This window comes from Pseudonaja textilis, chromosome 3, assembly GCF_049901715.1.
Source record: "Pseudonaja textilis isolate UNSWEBS1 chromosome 3, rPseTex1.2, whole genome shotgun sequence".
Lineage (NCBI taxonomy): Eukaryota > Metazoa > Chordata > Lepidosauria > Squamata > Elapidae > Pseudonaja > Pseudonaja textilis.
In genome coordinates this window covers 10,988,655-11,003,247 of record NC_141992.1, presented here as the reverse complement: position 1 = coordinate 11,003,247, position 14,593 = coordinate 10,988,655, and positions in this window count along the sequence as shown.

Here is a 14,593-nt window from a genome sequence, read left to right as displayed (position 1 = left end):
ACCACTTCACAGTGCTTTACAGACCTCTAAGTGGTTTACAAAACCAGCCTATTGCCCCCAACAATCTGGGTTCTAATTTTACCAACTTTGGAAGGATGGAAGGCTGAGTCAACCTTGAACTGGTCAGGATCAAACTTCTGGTGGTTGGCAGTGAGTTAGCTAGTGCAGGTGAAGCTACTGATGATACAGACATAGGTACCAAGGCTATGTTTTCCTACTACAGGTAGGTCCACAACTGGCGCTTGGTATTGGGGGAGGTCCCTCCAGTCTTGGCTTCCATCTGCCTATATCTGGCAATAGCTGCAACTGTAGACAGACATCAAAATCATGAATTGGTTCCTTAGGGGTCATCCTGTTTTGTCAGGAGTAATTCCTAAGGCAACTAGAGAGAGATGGTTTCTGGACAAACTACGTTCATCCAATGATAACATTTAAGCGGCCATCCTCTCATACAGGAAGGCATCTGGTACCCCCCAAAACCACCCAGATTCTTCCTATAGCCCAATCTATAAGGCACTCACAATAACATGCCTTGATCGGCATCAAAATTTCTCTGAGGAAATTTTGCCATTCCTCTCTTTCCAAAGGCTATGGACCACATCTACAAAAAGATATTCACCCAGCAAAAAGCAAAGGCAAGTCACTTCCTTGGTCAATAGTTGGGGGCAGAATTGGAAGGCCTGATCGATTGCATTTTAGTAGTTACCTTTTGAAAGACAAAAAAGCCTTCATACTGTCAGTTAAATTGCTTAGTTGTCTGTTAGAAGATGACAAAATGCTGTGCAGTATGGAAAGAATAAAAGGTGCTTTTTGGCTATTCACTGGAGTGTTCCTTTATTTTTGTTGATTCTGCTTCCTTGATGGAAAATGTCAGAGCGGAAAGTTTGATTAATCATTGTTAATTAAAATAGCAGGTGGAGAAATGGCTGGCTCCCATACAATAATTCAATGCCATGGTTCCAATACTTATTAGTTTTTCTTGCACCTGCTGTGAGCAACACTGACAAACCTGCTATTACATTATCTATAAATTACTATTATTTTAATAGGACAACAGACTTATTTCTAAGGTGGTGTCACTCAACAAGGTAAAACAGACTACAGTTAGTCTTCAACATATATCCTGTGCATTACAGTTGTAAGTAACGACAGTTCTAAAGCAGGTCTTTGACATGCCCAACTCAATTTTACAACCCTGTGTGTGTGTTTCAGTGAACACAGTGGTCCTAAAGCAACTACTACAGTTGTTAAGGGAACCAACAGTTCACTATGGACTTGTTTTGCAGAAAACCAGAAATAAATGTGGGCTTTTGTCAAAAATGTTGTAAAATGTTATGTGGCTGTGGGATGCTGCAAGCAGCTATACATATGGGCCAGTTACCAAGCACCCAAAATTCAGTCAAGTGATTGCAGGTAGATTGCTATTAGAACTTCAGAACCTTGTAAGTACCTCTGAGGAGGTCAGATTCATAACTGTGAATGGTCATAAGTCAAGCACTATCTGTAAGAAACTCGGTATGGCTAGTCTAGGGAAAAGGGCTAGGGGTGACATGAAAACAGTATTCCAGTATCTGAGGGGCTACCACAAAGAAGAGGGGGGTCTACTTATTTTCCAAAGCACCTGAAGGCAGGACAAGAAACAATGGATGGGAAATAAAGTCAAGGAGCGAAGCAGCCTAGAACTAAGGAGAAATTTCTTGACAGTGAGAACATTTAGCCAGTGGAACAGCTTGCTTTCAGACACTGTGGGTGCTTCATCACTGGAGGTTTTCAAGAAGAGACTGGACAGCCGCCTATTTTAAATGGTATGCCATTCCAAACAAGTGGCTGGCCAGTAGTGGTGGGATTCAAATTGTTTTAATATCGGTTCTGTGGGTGTGGCTTGGGTGTGGTGTGGCTTGATGGGTGTGGCTTGGTGGGCGTGGCAGGGGAAGGATACTGCAAAACCTCCATTCCCTCCCCACCCCACTAACCTGCTTTCCAGCTCCGTTCTCCTGTGCAGGACAATACAAGAAGACCCAGCCAATCAGCTGGGACTCGGGAGGCAGAGAATAGATGGGGGCGGGGCCAGTCAGAGGTGGTATTTTCCGGTTCTCCAAACTACTCAACATTTCTGGTACCGGTTCTCCAGAACTAGTCAGAACCTGCTGAATACCACCTCTGCTGTCCAATCTCTTCTTGAAAGCCTCCAGTGACGACTGGACCCACGACTTCTGAAGGCAAACTGTTCCACGGCTTAATTGCCCTCACTGTTAGGAAATGTCTCCTTACAAGAAGAAGAAGAGCAGAGTTGTAGAATGATTAACACATCACTATATAAATATTATACTCTTGTCTATTCATTGCATGTATGTAATACTTTGCGTATGTAATTTTTAGCCTATTTTTTTTCCTGTTGAGATTTTATTCTCTATTCAGAGTTGAATATATTTAATGTTCTACAAATGTACCTCTATACACATGGAGCAAAACATGAAGGCATATTTGTCAGAAAAATAGACTTGGCGATTCTGCCTACATTCTGAAAGCAAAGGTTCAGGATCATTATTTATTATATCCCCAGATTCTGTGCAGCTTAAAAATCTCATTACCACATTTTGTGCCACTTGTAATTTCTGGGCAGTCATCAAAGGTACAGGTACAGGCGTTGCATTTTAGAGGTGGAGAAGACAGATCTTGCAGCCAAGGTCTTGATATCCTCTAGGAAATTCTTTCTTAGATTTCTTTTTTTGCTTCTTAACTCCCAATCATGGAAGTGCTTAAAAGAGAGAATTCTAGAAAGCCAAAACATTTTTACCTTTCTTCAAATCACGCCTTCTAAAATCTGCTCACAATTTCTTCACTCCTAGGTTCTAGTCTCACAAAACTTAGTAACTAGGTCTCCAAACAAGGAGCTAATTTATTAACATTTGTCCAATTTCTATTTTCTTCCTTGTTTTTCTGTGCCCGGTCTTAAATTATAAACTGCCTGGGCTAAGACTTACTGTTCCCTGATAGTAGTTTGCATTTGGCAAATGTCTAAGTACGATATGCCATACACATGGATCCTCCGTGTAGCAAAAGGGTTTTAAAAAAGGCCTTTCAGAGACAAGGGGGAAAAGATATTGGACATACAATCACAATTGAGCCCAAAATGTCTGTTGCTAAGCAAGACAGTCGCTAATTGAGTTTTCCCCCATTTTATGACCTTCCTGGTCACAGTTGTTAAGTGAATCACTGTAGTTGTTCAGTTAGAAACATGATTGCTTTATTTAAATCATTAGCTAAAAATTTATAATCTTGTCTTATCATCCTCACTCTCTTTGGAATTTGTTTTAAAATCCTAATTTCTCTGCCCTTATATGATATTGTTTCCTCCCTAGACATTTTCAAAATTAAATCCCTCAGACATCTCCTAGAGAAGCGGATATGAATTTCTCTTGGACAGTTGTTACGCCTGGCGTAGCTTGTGCTAACCCTATATACCTCATCAAACTCTTTAATTAGATCATCTTTTTCCTTTCCTAGCCATTCAGCCAATATTTCTGCCATCAAATGTTCCAATTCTTCATTTTGGCTTCCGCCACATTCTGGAATCTTAAATACGCCATTGCTTTGTCCATCTCGAGGTGGATCAGAGAGTCTTCCGTTTCTCTAAGTACATTTTAAATTCCTCATCCATCCTTTCAAAGTTAGACTCCATGCGTGTTGTTCTACTCTCTATATCTTTTATTTTCACTTCATTTCTCTCCATGGCCTGCTGTAGAGACCCTATCTTACCCTCCACCTTCGCTATATCCGCTTTCATTTCAGCCTTCATTTTCCCCATCTCATCTTTCAATTCGCTTATATCTGCTCTAGTTTCCTTGTGATTATTAATCATCATTTCTTGCATTTTAGATATAGCTTCCTACAAGGCTAATATGGAAGTTTGTATATTAATATTGGGGACATTGGGCTGCTTTTCCCCTATTAAAGACTCCTCGATAGTTTTTTGAGATGTTGGTGGGGTGGCTGTCAACATAGTCGATAGGGTCGGGATAGCCTTCTTTCCTGTTTTTAAGGCCATAGTTGTTGTGGATGTCATCTCTCTAAGTATTTGTTTTTGTTGATGCACAATATTAAATATATTATCCCAAATCACCATTCAGTATTTGGGTTCTGTACTTGAAAGACTATTCACGCAAGCATCTAAATTTTGATCACGTGGCCACGGGGATGCTGCAACCGTTGAAGTTACTCCAAGCAGATAATGGTAATGTTTTACATGCCCGATGGATTTCTCCCTCTCCCCTGGGGAAATTATGAGGTGCTGCTGTTATAATACCAGAATCAGAATTTTTACTCTTGGGTTAAGGATCAATGCAACAACCATTTTCACCCCTCAAATCTAGGTTTGGTAATCGAATTTGTACAAGTAATCCTCAACTTATGACCAGTCACTTAGTGACCATTCAATACCCCTCCCCTGTAGTCACATGATTGAATTTGGGGCACTCAGCAACCAGCTGCATTTACAGCCATTAAGAACTCTGGTGGCACAGTAGTTTGAATGCAGTATTGAAGCCTGACTCTGCCCACTGCGAGCAGTTTGATCCTGACAGGCTCAAGGTTGACTCAGCCTTCCATCCTTCCAAAGTCAGTAAAATGAGGACCCAGATTGTTGGGGGAAATATGCTGACTCTGTAAACCTCTTAGAAAGGGCTGTAAATCACTAGGAAGCTAAGGATCACTAAGGATCACTAGGATCACTAAGTGCTATTGTAATCAACAATGTCCTGCAGTCACGTGCCAAAATTGGCCTTTATTTCCTGGTTTTCTGCAAAATCATAGCAAGTCAAGCATTTGCTTAGAGACTTCAACAACCACTCTACAATTATTGTTCTAATGACTGCCAGGCAAAAAAATGGTAAAATCAGTTTGACTGAGCCCATTTACGACCGTCACAACTTGCAACCATAAAAAGAAGGCTCCTGACATAAACTCGTATGTCAAGAACTAGGCAATCATTTTTTTTTTATTGCTTGGTAGGATCTGTTTTCTTCTATTCATCATGGTTACCTCTTTTGTTTGATTGCGAAGAAGAAATTCATCGGTTTCTTTATGTATTAATTTGTAGTTCTGTACGACTGCAGAGAAAATAGGCCATGCAAAAGGTTAGAGAGAGCAACTTGAGCATGAGAAATATGCAAATTCATTTGTTAGGTTTTGTGTAAACCAGCCTGTGGGTTCATTGCCAATGATACTTTCGCATATTGAATTTTACAAAACATCGATGCAGAGTTTTTCTTTTGACATAAACATTTAGAATATTTGTATGCGTGTTGCTGTTTTCATACTGCTTCCTAAACTGAGGCACCCCTCCTAGTTGTTCGATGTTATCAAAGGTTCCACGCTTACTGAATCTGTTGTTTGTTTCCATGATTTTCTGATATTACAAAACAGTGCAAGTGATTGTGAAACATATGGAGTGTATAGCAATTCATGTACCTCGTTTGCCTCTTGCAGTTCTTGAGCAAATTCACTCAAACTCAATAATGCATTTCTAGCAGCTCAGATGATGAATAGGTGGCTGCTAATATACCTTTGCTTATTTTATTTTTTATGCTTCAGTTATAATAAAATAAAGCAGTGGAAACATTTTCTTTTCTTTTGTTTATCCCAGTGATTATATCACATATCCTCATGCCATGTAAGGGCATTTTAATCTGTCATTTGGCTCTTTGACACAAGTGCGTTGACAAGCTACACACTGGATTGAGTAGGAAGAAAATGTTAATCTTTGCAAGGTGGCTTTTATGATGTTTGCTTTGCAAATAACACTCATTTGGGGCTGCAATGGGCAACTCAGAGGTGTTATTTAGGTCCTTTTCAGCAGTCATCATAGCAAAAACAAATCAGAAACTATTCACCATAAGTACATTGACCCATGATCACGGTTGAGCTACAGAATTGATTAATCAAGCTTACCTACCTTGAGAGTAACAGCCCAAATGTCCTAACTTTTGTTTAATTCTATAACCTACAAGAATGGTGAAAAAAGCTGGAAAGGAAAGAGTTAGGAACATCAGGAATGACACATGCAGAATTTGATCCTTGTAACCTGCCACAGATAGTCCTCGACTTACGATTGCAATTGAGCCCTGTTACTAAGTGAAACAGTTATTAAGTTAATTTTTGTTCCATTTTATGACCATTCTTACCACAATTGTTAATGGAATCACTGCAGTTAAGTTAATAACACGGTTGTTAAGTGAATCTGGCTTCCCTATTGACTTCGCTTGTCAGAAGGTCGCAAAAGATGATCACATGGCCATGGGACACTCCAACCGTCATAAATATGAGTCAGTTCCCAAGCATCTGAATTTGATGACATGGCCTGGGGGTCAACAGTCGTAAGTGTGAAAAACGGCCATCAGTCACTTTTTTCAGTGTCGTCGTAACTTTGAAAGGTCCCTAAATGATTGGCTTTAAGTCAAGGACTAACCTGTATTCTGCCACGCTAACTCAATATACTGGCAACAGGGAAATGACAACGGCTTTCTATCTTTTAGACGTTTTCACCAATCAGGATCTTTTCATATCCTGATGTTTTCAACCACTGCAGTAGACAAAAGGATGTGAAATCATTCTGCCCATTCACTCTCCAGTTTGTTTGTCATTGACATATTCAGCAACAAAAGTTCAGAACATTAAACAAGGGCAACTGCAGAGAATCAAAATGATTGTGTTGTCCCCCTGAGGAAGTGGCTTATTAGAAATGTATGCCTCAGTTAGGCTTGGAGATGGGGGTAAGTGGAAGCATCCAATAAAAAAAGTCCACTAGATGTTCCAACAACTCCATTAACATTGATTTATTTAGTATTTTTACATACAACTCCCTCTCCTGATGTATCTCCCCTTGCAATTAGATATAAACACCCAAGCTACATTTTGACTTAATGTGTTGCTAAGAACTTCGCCTCTTTATTGTTTAAGATCAACAGTTCCAGATGTAGATTTGGGTGTTTGCCTGTCTGGCCCCACAAGAAAAACATATGAAGACACTTTTGCAATTTCCTTTATTGTTCCTGACCTGTAGACAGAATCTTGCCAAACCAAAGGAACTATTTGTAATACTATAGTTTGGGATTAGCTAGGGATGAGCCTTCTTAATCCTCTTTCTCCTGACCAAACTTTCCATGTTTTGCTGCCTTTTTGCCATCTGAAAGTCACATTTTTCAACGCTGTCGTAACTTCCAATTGCCACTGAGTGAATGGTTATAAAATGAGGACTACCTGTACTTATTTCAAGGTGACTGACAAAATCTTTTAATGTTGAGACTAACTTGTGGAAATGGTAAGATCTTCTCCATGAGACCCAGATGTTCCCATGGCAACTCTCCATGATAGTAGTCCATGATACCCATTTCTTTTTGCTTTTACCAAAGTTGGTTTTTCAGTTTTGGAAGCAGAGAAAATTCTGTAAGAGCTGAAAATTGAAGTGGAAAGACTCCTTGGTTGTCGTCTGCTTCTTTTTCTCCTTCTCCTTTTCTCCTTCTTTTTCTCCTTCTCCTTCTCCTCCTTCCCCTTCTCCTCCTGAAAGCCAGGACAAGTAGATTTAAACATAGCTTTTACCCAAGTGCTGTGATCAGGTTAAATGCAGAGTTATGAATCTGGTGGTCTTAACATATATATATCCTGGTTGTACAGTTTTTAACTGTTATTTGTTTTAATTTGTTTTACATTGTTATTTGTATATGTCTTTTGGTGTTGTTCAGTTGTATGTTGTGGAAGAGCACCTTATTTCATTGTTCTCAGGTTTCTGAGTACAATGACTATCTATCTATCTATCTATCTATCTATCTATCTATCTATCTATCTATCTATCTATCTATCTATCTCCTTCTCCTTCTCCTCCTCTTCCTCCTCCCTCTCTTCCTCCCTCCCTCCTCCCCTTAAAGAGAACATCCTTACTCCAGAATTTATTTTTTGTTCCATAGGAATTTTACACAGGCCATTCAAAGATCAGCAGCCACCTAGATGCAAGCATTAATTTCTGCTTCGTGCATTTCACTGATCCAGGATGTGGTTTATTCAGTTTGGGTTAATTGATAAGTGAGAAATCACTAGTCTCCTGTTGTCAGCAACATAAATGGATGTGTCTATGTAGTCATCAGGAGAGCTTGACAGGAGGGTGAGTTTAATTTTCCTATCCTTATAGACTAAAGCATCAGCTGGGATGAAGTTCACTACATAGCATGTAACTTGCTTGGTTCTTTGCAAGACATCCAACACTGCTGATTACCAGATGTAATCAACACCATTTAATATACTCCCTTTGTTGCTAAACAACTTTTGGGTTTGGCTACATGTGGGGCTATTTATCTCAGTAGGAACCTTTCTGGAGATTAAGACAACAAGCTAGGCCTTCTTAAGTATGCCTTCGTTTTCTTACAAAGAATACACCAGGAGGGTTTTTTTTTCTGAGTTGCTCCCAGTATGCTCTTTTGTGCTGAGTCCCTATTTTATCTGCACTTAGGAAAGGATCCAATTCTTTCTTTAGAGCTGCCATTTTTACATATTTAAATAAATGGGTTACTTATTGTCACCATTTTGTCAATGATGGTGTTTTGTTTTTTACTCTCTGAGTGAAAAGATGGCAATAATCAATAACAACTGGTATATAATTCTATTTTCCTTCTTTTGTATAGAGGTCTATGCTGATTTGTGGAGGCATTCACTTTCTGACTTCTCCTACAATCAGAAACCTTGGACTTCTTTTTTTCTAATGACGGTTTATTGGATTTGGCGAAGGTGATATTTGATACAGGAAAAATATCCATGTGCAAAATAAATATATGCATTTCATATTGGAGTAACATTCCTATTAACTATCTCAACTGAAAAGTGATCAGGATGGACTGAGATGGCCTTAGACCAAAACTAAAAGTTTAATGAGATTTGTGTGACCTTGAACCAATCACCAGGAGACTGAGTTCTAGTCCCACCTTAGGTATGAAGATAGATGATAGATAGATAGATAGATAGATAGATAGATAGATAGATAGATAGATAGATAGACAGGGAGACAGGGAGACAGATAGATATGGATAGATTGATAGATGATAGATAAATTATATAGATAAATGATAGATAGTCACATTGATATGAGAAGCCAAGGAAAGTCAGTTTGGATGAAAGTTGCTCCAAGAATAAAACATTGATTTCCTTAAGCCTAAAGGAAAGCCCTGTCTTCTCTGCTGAGCTATTTCCCAGCAATGTTAGGTCTATTATTCTTATGCCAGATAAGAGAGAAGAAACTGGTCCCTCAAAATCAGGTGAAGAGGTTGAACTTAAATTATGGGAATCTGTGGGTTCTATTCAGTTCTGTTACTTGGCATGAAATCATTACACTTCTGTCTTCCTGAACAACCTGGAATTCAAAATCCCTTGCATGAGTTATTGTTGCTTATAGCCATTCTATACTTACTCCTTCTCAATTTATAGAAGTGTGAATATATTTATTTTCACCTTCAGACTGAAGATTCCAGGGCAATCTCCCTAACAGAAACAGGTTTTACATTAAATTTCCTGTTGCTACTCATGAAGCTCATCTTAAACTGAAAATTCACTTCCTATAGTTAGTATATTATTCCCAGAAGGAAAAGAAGTCGTTCTCCCTTTCAAAGTTAACTTAGTGACATATGTGCAATTATAAAATTGAAATGTTAGTACCAAAATAATTCAAAAGCCAGTTTTTTTAAAAAGAATATTGACTCTGAAACAGCTAGAACTTATTTCTGAATAATAATATAAATACTAAGAGTTTCTAAGGTAGATTTATTTGGCTGCCTCTCATTCATTCATTCAAATGTTATGCTGCTTCTGTACCTCTGAATTCTCCTGCGGTCTTTCCTTTCTCCTTATCTGTCATAGCAATAGCTCTTAGACTTATATACTGCTTTACAGTGCTTTACACGCTTCTCTAAACAGTTTACAGAGTCAGCATATTGCCCCCAACAATCTGGGTCCTCATTTTACCCACCTTGGAAGGATGGAAGGCTGAGTCAACCTTGAGCCTGGTGAGATTTGAACTGCCAAATTGAAGGCAGGCAGCAACCAGCAGAAGTAGCTTGCAGTACTGCACTCTAACCACTGCACCACCATGGCTCATTTATGTTAAATATACCCAGGGGTGGGATTCAAATTTTTTAACAACCAGTTCTGTGGGCGCAGCTAGGTGGGCGTGGCTAGGTGGGTGTGGCTTCTTTTTGCAGCAAACCCCCTCCCCCATTTTTTTTTTTTGCCTCCTGGGCCTCAGGGAAGCCTTCGGGGGGCGGGGGTTGCTCTCAGAAGGCATCCCTGGGGCCCAGGAAGGCAACAGAGCTTGAGGAGGGTGCACAGCCCCTTTTTCCCTCCTGGGCCTCAGGGAAGCCGCCTGGGCAAAACAATAAGACAGCGAAGGGAATCCCGACACAGCTGATCATCGGAACAGCTGATCGTTGGGAATGGAAAAAAGAAATACCTTAAAGAGATACTGGGCGGGGGAGAATGCAGTCAGCGATTCAGGCATGTGTGCAATGTCGTGCATGACCGATAAGGACCGAGGAGGAGAGGGGCGGCGCCAGCCAGGGGCACAATTTGCCAGTTCTCTGAACTGTGCAGAATCATAACAACTGGTTCTATAGAACCGATCCGAACCAGTAGAATCCTACCCTTGAATTCATCTCACCTTTAAATCTGGACTTTAGTCTTGTAATGAGAGGACAACATTCACTTGTGAGGACAGAGTCTGAAACAAAGGTTCTTTTACAAGTGGTGAGCTGAACAAGCTTCTTGTATGAGAAGTGAAACTTCAAAGAAACAACAGAACTCCCAGATGCCTCTTGAAAAAGCATCTTTGTGACACCATGACCTGGATGACTGAGAATCTCCATAGATAAGAGTCTGAAGTTCAGCCGCCCAGAACTGAGTAAAATGGGTGAGGAAGATCTAACAGCAGACAGCTGAGCAACATAGGTTAGAAGGTCTTTCTAAAAAGAAGGGCAGCAGAAGGGCAAATTCCCAGAATTCCTGAGCTAACATGACTGGAGGAGGAATTCTGGCAGTTGAAGTCTACAAGTCTTAAACCTGTCCAGTTTGAAGACCCCTGCTCTAAAGAATAACCTACTTTTGCCCCACATGGATGGAAGCTCACCTTGATAGGTTTATTGGCCAATATTATTTATCTGTTTATATTTTTTTATTAAATATTTTTTATTTATGGTTCATCGCAGGGGCAGATGTTCACACTGAATTTGGCATTTTTGTTCCCCTATCGAGTCTTTCCCAATGACCTGGGATAGACAGATGTGGATGTTTAACCATGTTACAGACATTGTTGCAGGATGTAAGCTGTTCCAAATAAAGCTGCCTTCTGCAATTGACTGGTGGTGAATTTGTCAATGCCGATGGTGCTCAAGTGGTGCTCCAATTGTTTTGGGATTTGGTATTCTTATTTATGTTTTATTTATTTGATATTGATTTATTATTTATGGAAGCAGAATAACAAATGTGAATGAATGAATGAATGAATGAATGAATGAATGAATGAATGAATACATGCATACATGCATACATGCATACATACCATAATGAATAAATAAGGGAGAAAACACTGAAAATACTTGTTATGGAAATGAGTTACCCAGATTTGCCCCTTACATTCTTTTGTACTGTTTCTTTAATGTCCATATTCCTGGAATTCTGCAGTTTGGGATTTCAGTGTTTGTGTAATGCAAAAACGCACAACTGTGGGACATCGGGGTGTGCAGGATTCCTTCTGAGCAGTAGGAAAATCCTTGCCTCTGAATTAATATTTCAAATATTGTTTGGTTCGCTGCTGCCAAGGAAACATCTGCTGAATGCAAATGCCTTGAGTTCTTGGTTAAGGTAAAGTGAAGTTAACGCTTGAGCTCGGAGGCATTGAAGGAAAATTTGATTAGATAAAGCATCCCTTCTTAACAACACCAACCTCAGACAGAACTTAACAAATAAAGAAATATCCCATGTTTTTATAATTGATGAATTTATAAATTTTAATAATAGGATTGATTAATTGATTCATTATGTGCCATCAAGTTGCTTTCGATTCCTAGCAACCAACAGATAGATTTTTCTCCACTTATTAGAAACTTTGGTGATGCTTTTTGCAACGTTGGGTTTTATATTTCATGATATTTGTATTCAAATTCTTATAATGAAAAAAGGCAGCAAAGTTGTAGGCAGTCAAAAGCAGTCTCATTTAAATGAAAATGTTTAAAGGTCAAGATATCCACATGGTTATTTTTATTTACTTTTTTAGAAAAAAATTGCAAAATGTTAGCCATAAATCGCAGCTGTTTCAAAACCGTTCATCCCAAAGCCCCGTTTTAAAGATTGCATCACTCATTTAGAAGAATTGCAAACACCAAGAGAAATTATTTCACCGAGACAGAATATTATTGGACAGAAATTTCTGCTTTTGAGCTGGAACAATGTTATGCAAAGTAGAAGAGCTATACATTCAATATGAGAATCAGAAAATCCATTCTCAACCTCTTGAATCATGGGCCAATTCAATATGGATCTGTTGGGATCACCTTTGGAATCTGATTTTGTCCCTTCCTGCTGAGGAAGTTTGAAATGTTTACGCTCCCGTAATTTTACATAGGGAAAGCACGCCCAATTAGCCTTTTTGAGATGAAGGAGAAATTTTTAAAAAAGCTTTCCTGCTAAATTTCAAAAGTATTGAGGCAGAGACTTGTGAGCTATACTCACAACTTTGTTGTTTAAAAGTTTACCTGAAGATTGTTGTTGTGGGGCACCAGGGATGACATTTGCAGTGACAATACCTCATTTTGTGGGAAACACTTTCCCAATTCTCAGACACGCTGAAAGTTAAGTGTGAAGAAGAAAAAGAATTTGTAAGAAGCAATACAAGTAGTCCTTGACTTACGACCGTAATTGAGTTCAAAACCTCTGTTGCTAAGCGAGACATTGGTTAAGTTAGCTTTGCCCCATTTTATGACCTTTCTTGCCTCAGTTGTTAAGTGAATCACATTAGCTAAATTAGCAAACACGATTGTTCATTGAATCTGGCTTCCCCATTGACTATGCTTGTCAGAAGGTCGCAAAAGAGGATCAGATCCCCCCTCCCCACAGGACACTCAAACCATTATACTACATGCCAATTGCCAAGTACTCAAATTTTTAATCACATGATCACGGGAAATGCTTCGTAAGTCGCTTTTTTCAGTGCCATTGTAACATCAAAGAGTCATTGTAACATCAAAGTGGCAAGAAAGCTTGTAAAATGGGGGCAAAATTCACTTAAGAATTGTCTTGCTTAGCAACAGAAATTTTGGGCTCAAATGCGGCCATAGGCTGAGAACTACCTGTACCAAAGTTTGTGTCTGTATGTTTGAATTAGTCTTAATTCCTGGTGACTCGCAGATAGACAGGTTTTTTGGGAAGAGTTTTCTTCTTCTTCTTCTTCCTAGATTGGCCCAGTCACCCAGCTATCTTTTGTGCCCAACTGGCTCTCTTGACCTCAAACATTGGCCGCCAGGATGCATCGTGACCAGTTTTGTTCTTTCTGGGATTTATCAGACATGGACAGCTTGACATTACTCTATGGAATTCACACTTTCTGTTTGGAATTCTAAACTCATATATCATTGCATACCAGGGGGAGGGTTGCGATGCCTCACCAGTTAAGCTTGTCAGTTGGAAAGGTGGCAGCTCGGTTCGAGACCCAAGCACCGGTTGATGTAGGGTGAGCCCCTGTTACATTAGCTCCTGCCCACTTAGCAGTTCGGAAGCATGCAAATGCAAGTAGATAAATGGGTACCACTTCAATGGGAAGGAAACAGTGTTCCGTCCGCCTACATGTAAAATCATATTGGCCATGATGGCGCACTGGTTATAATGCAGTATTGCAGGCTAATTCTGCCAACTGTCAGCAGTTTGATTCTCACCAGTTCAAGTTTGACTCAGCCTTCCATCCTTCCGAGGTCGGTAAAATGAGGACCCAGATTGTTGGGAGCAATATGCTGACTCTGTAAAACCGCTAAAGCACTATTGTGGGATATAAGTCTAAATGCTATTGCTATTGCTACCACTTTAATGGGAAGTTAACAGTTCCATGTGCTGCTGTGTTTAGCCATGCTGGCCACATGACCACAAAACTGTTTTCAGATGATCCTGGCTCCCTTGGCTAAAAATTAGAAATGAATATTGTCCCCCAGAGTCAGAAATGACTGGACAGGGGAAATCTTTACATAATTGCAGCTTTGATGACTGATTTTTTTTTTTTACTGATTTTGGAGATGCTTCAAAGGGAGCGTCAACTGTCCAATTAGCAAACTCAAAAGAACGAAACACTCTCAGGAGAATTAAATTGCCAAAAGTTAAACTTTATTGGATACACCATGTTGGTACCAAAGAAACAAAACCAGTTCTGGTTTTCCATCCAAATGCTTGCTCCGTTAAACCATCCTTTCCCCTTTTCCCCATCCCTGGTTGATCACATCGTCCAATTATGGGATGTTCTTTTGTTATGGGAACAGGGCATCTCTTTCTCAAGCACCTGTAGTGGTGATCTTGATGGCTT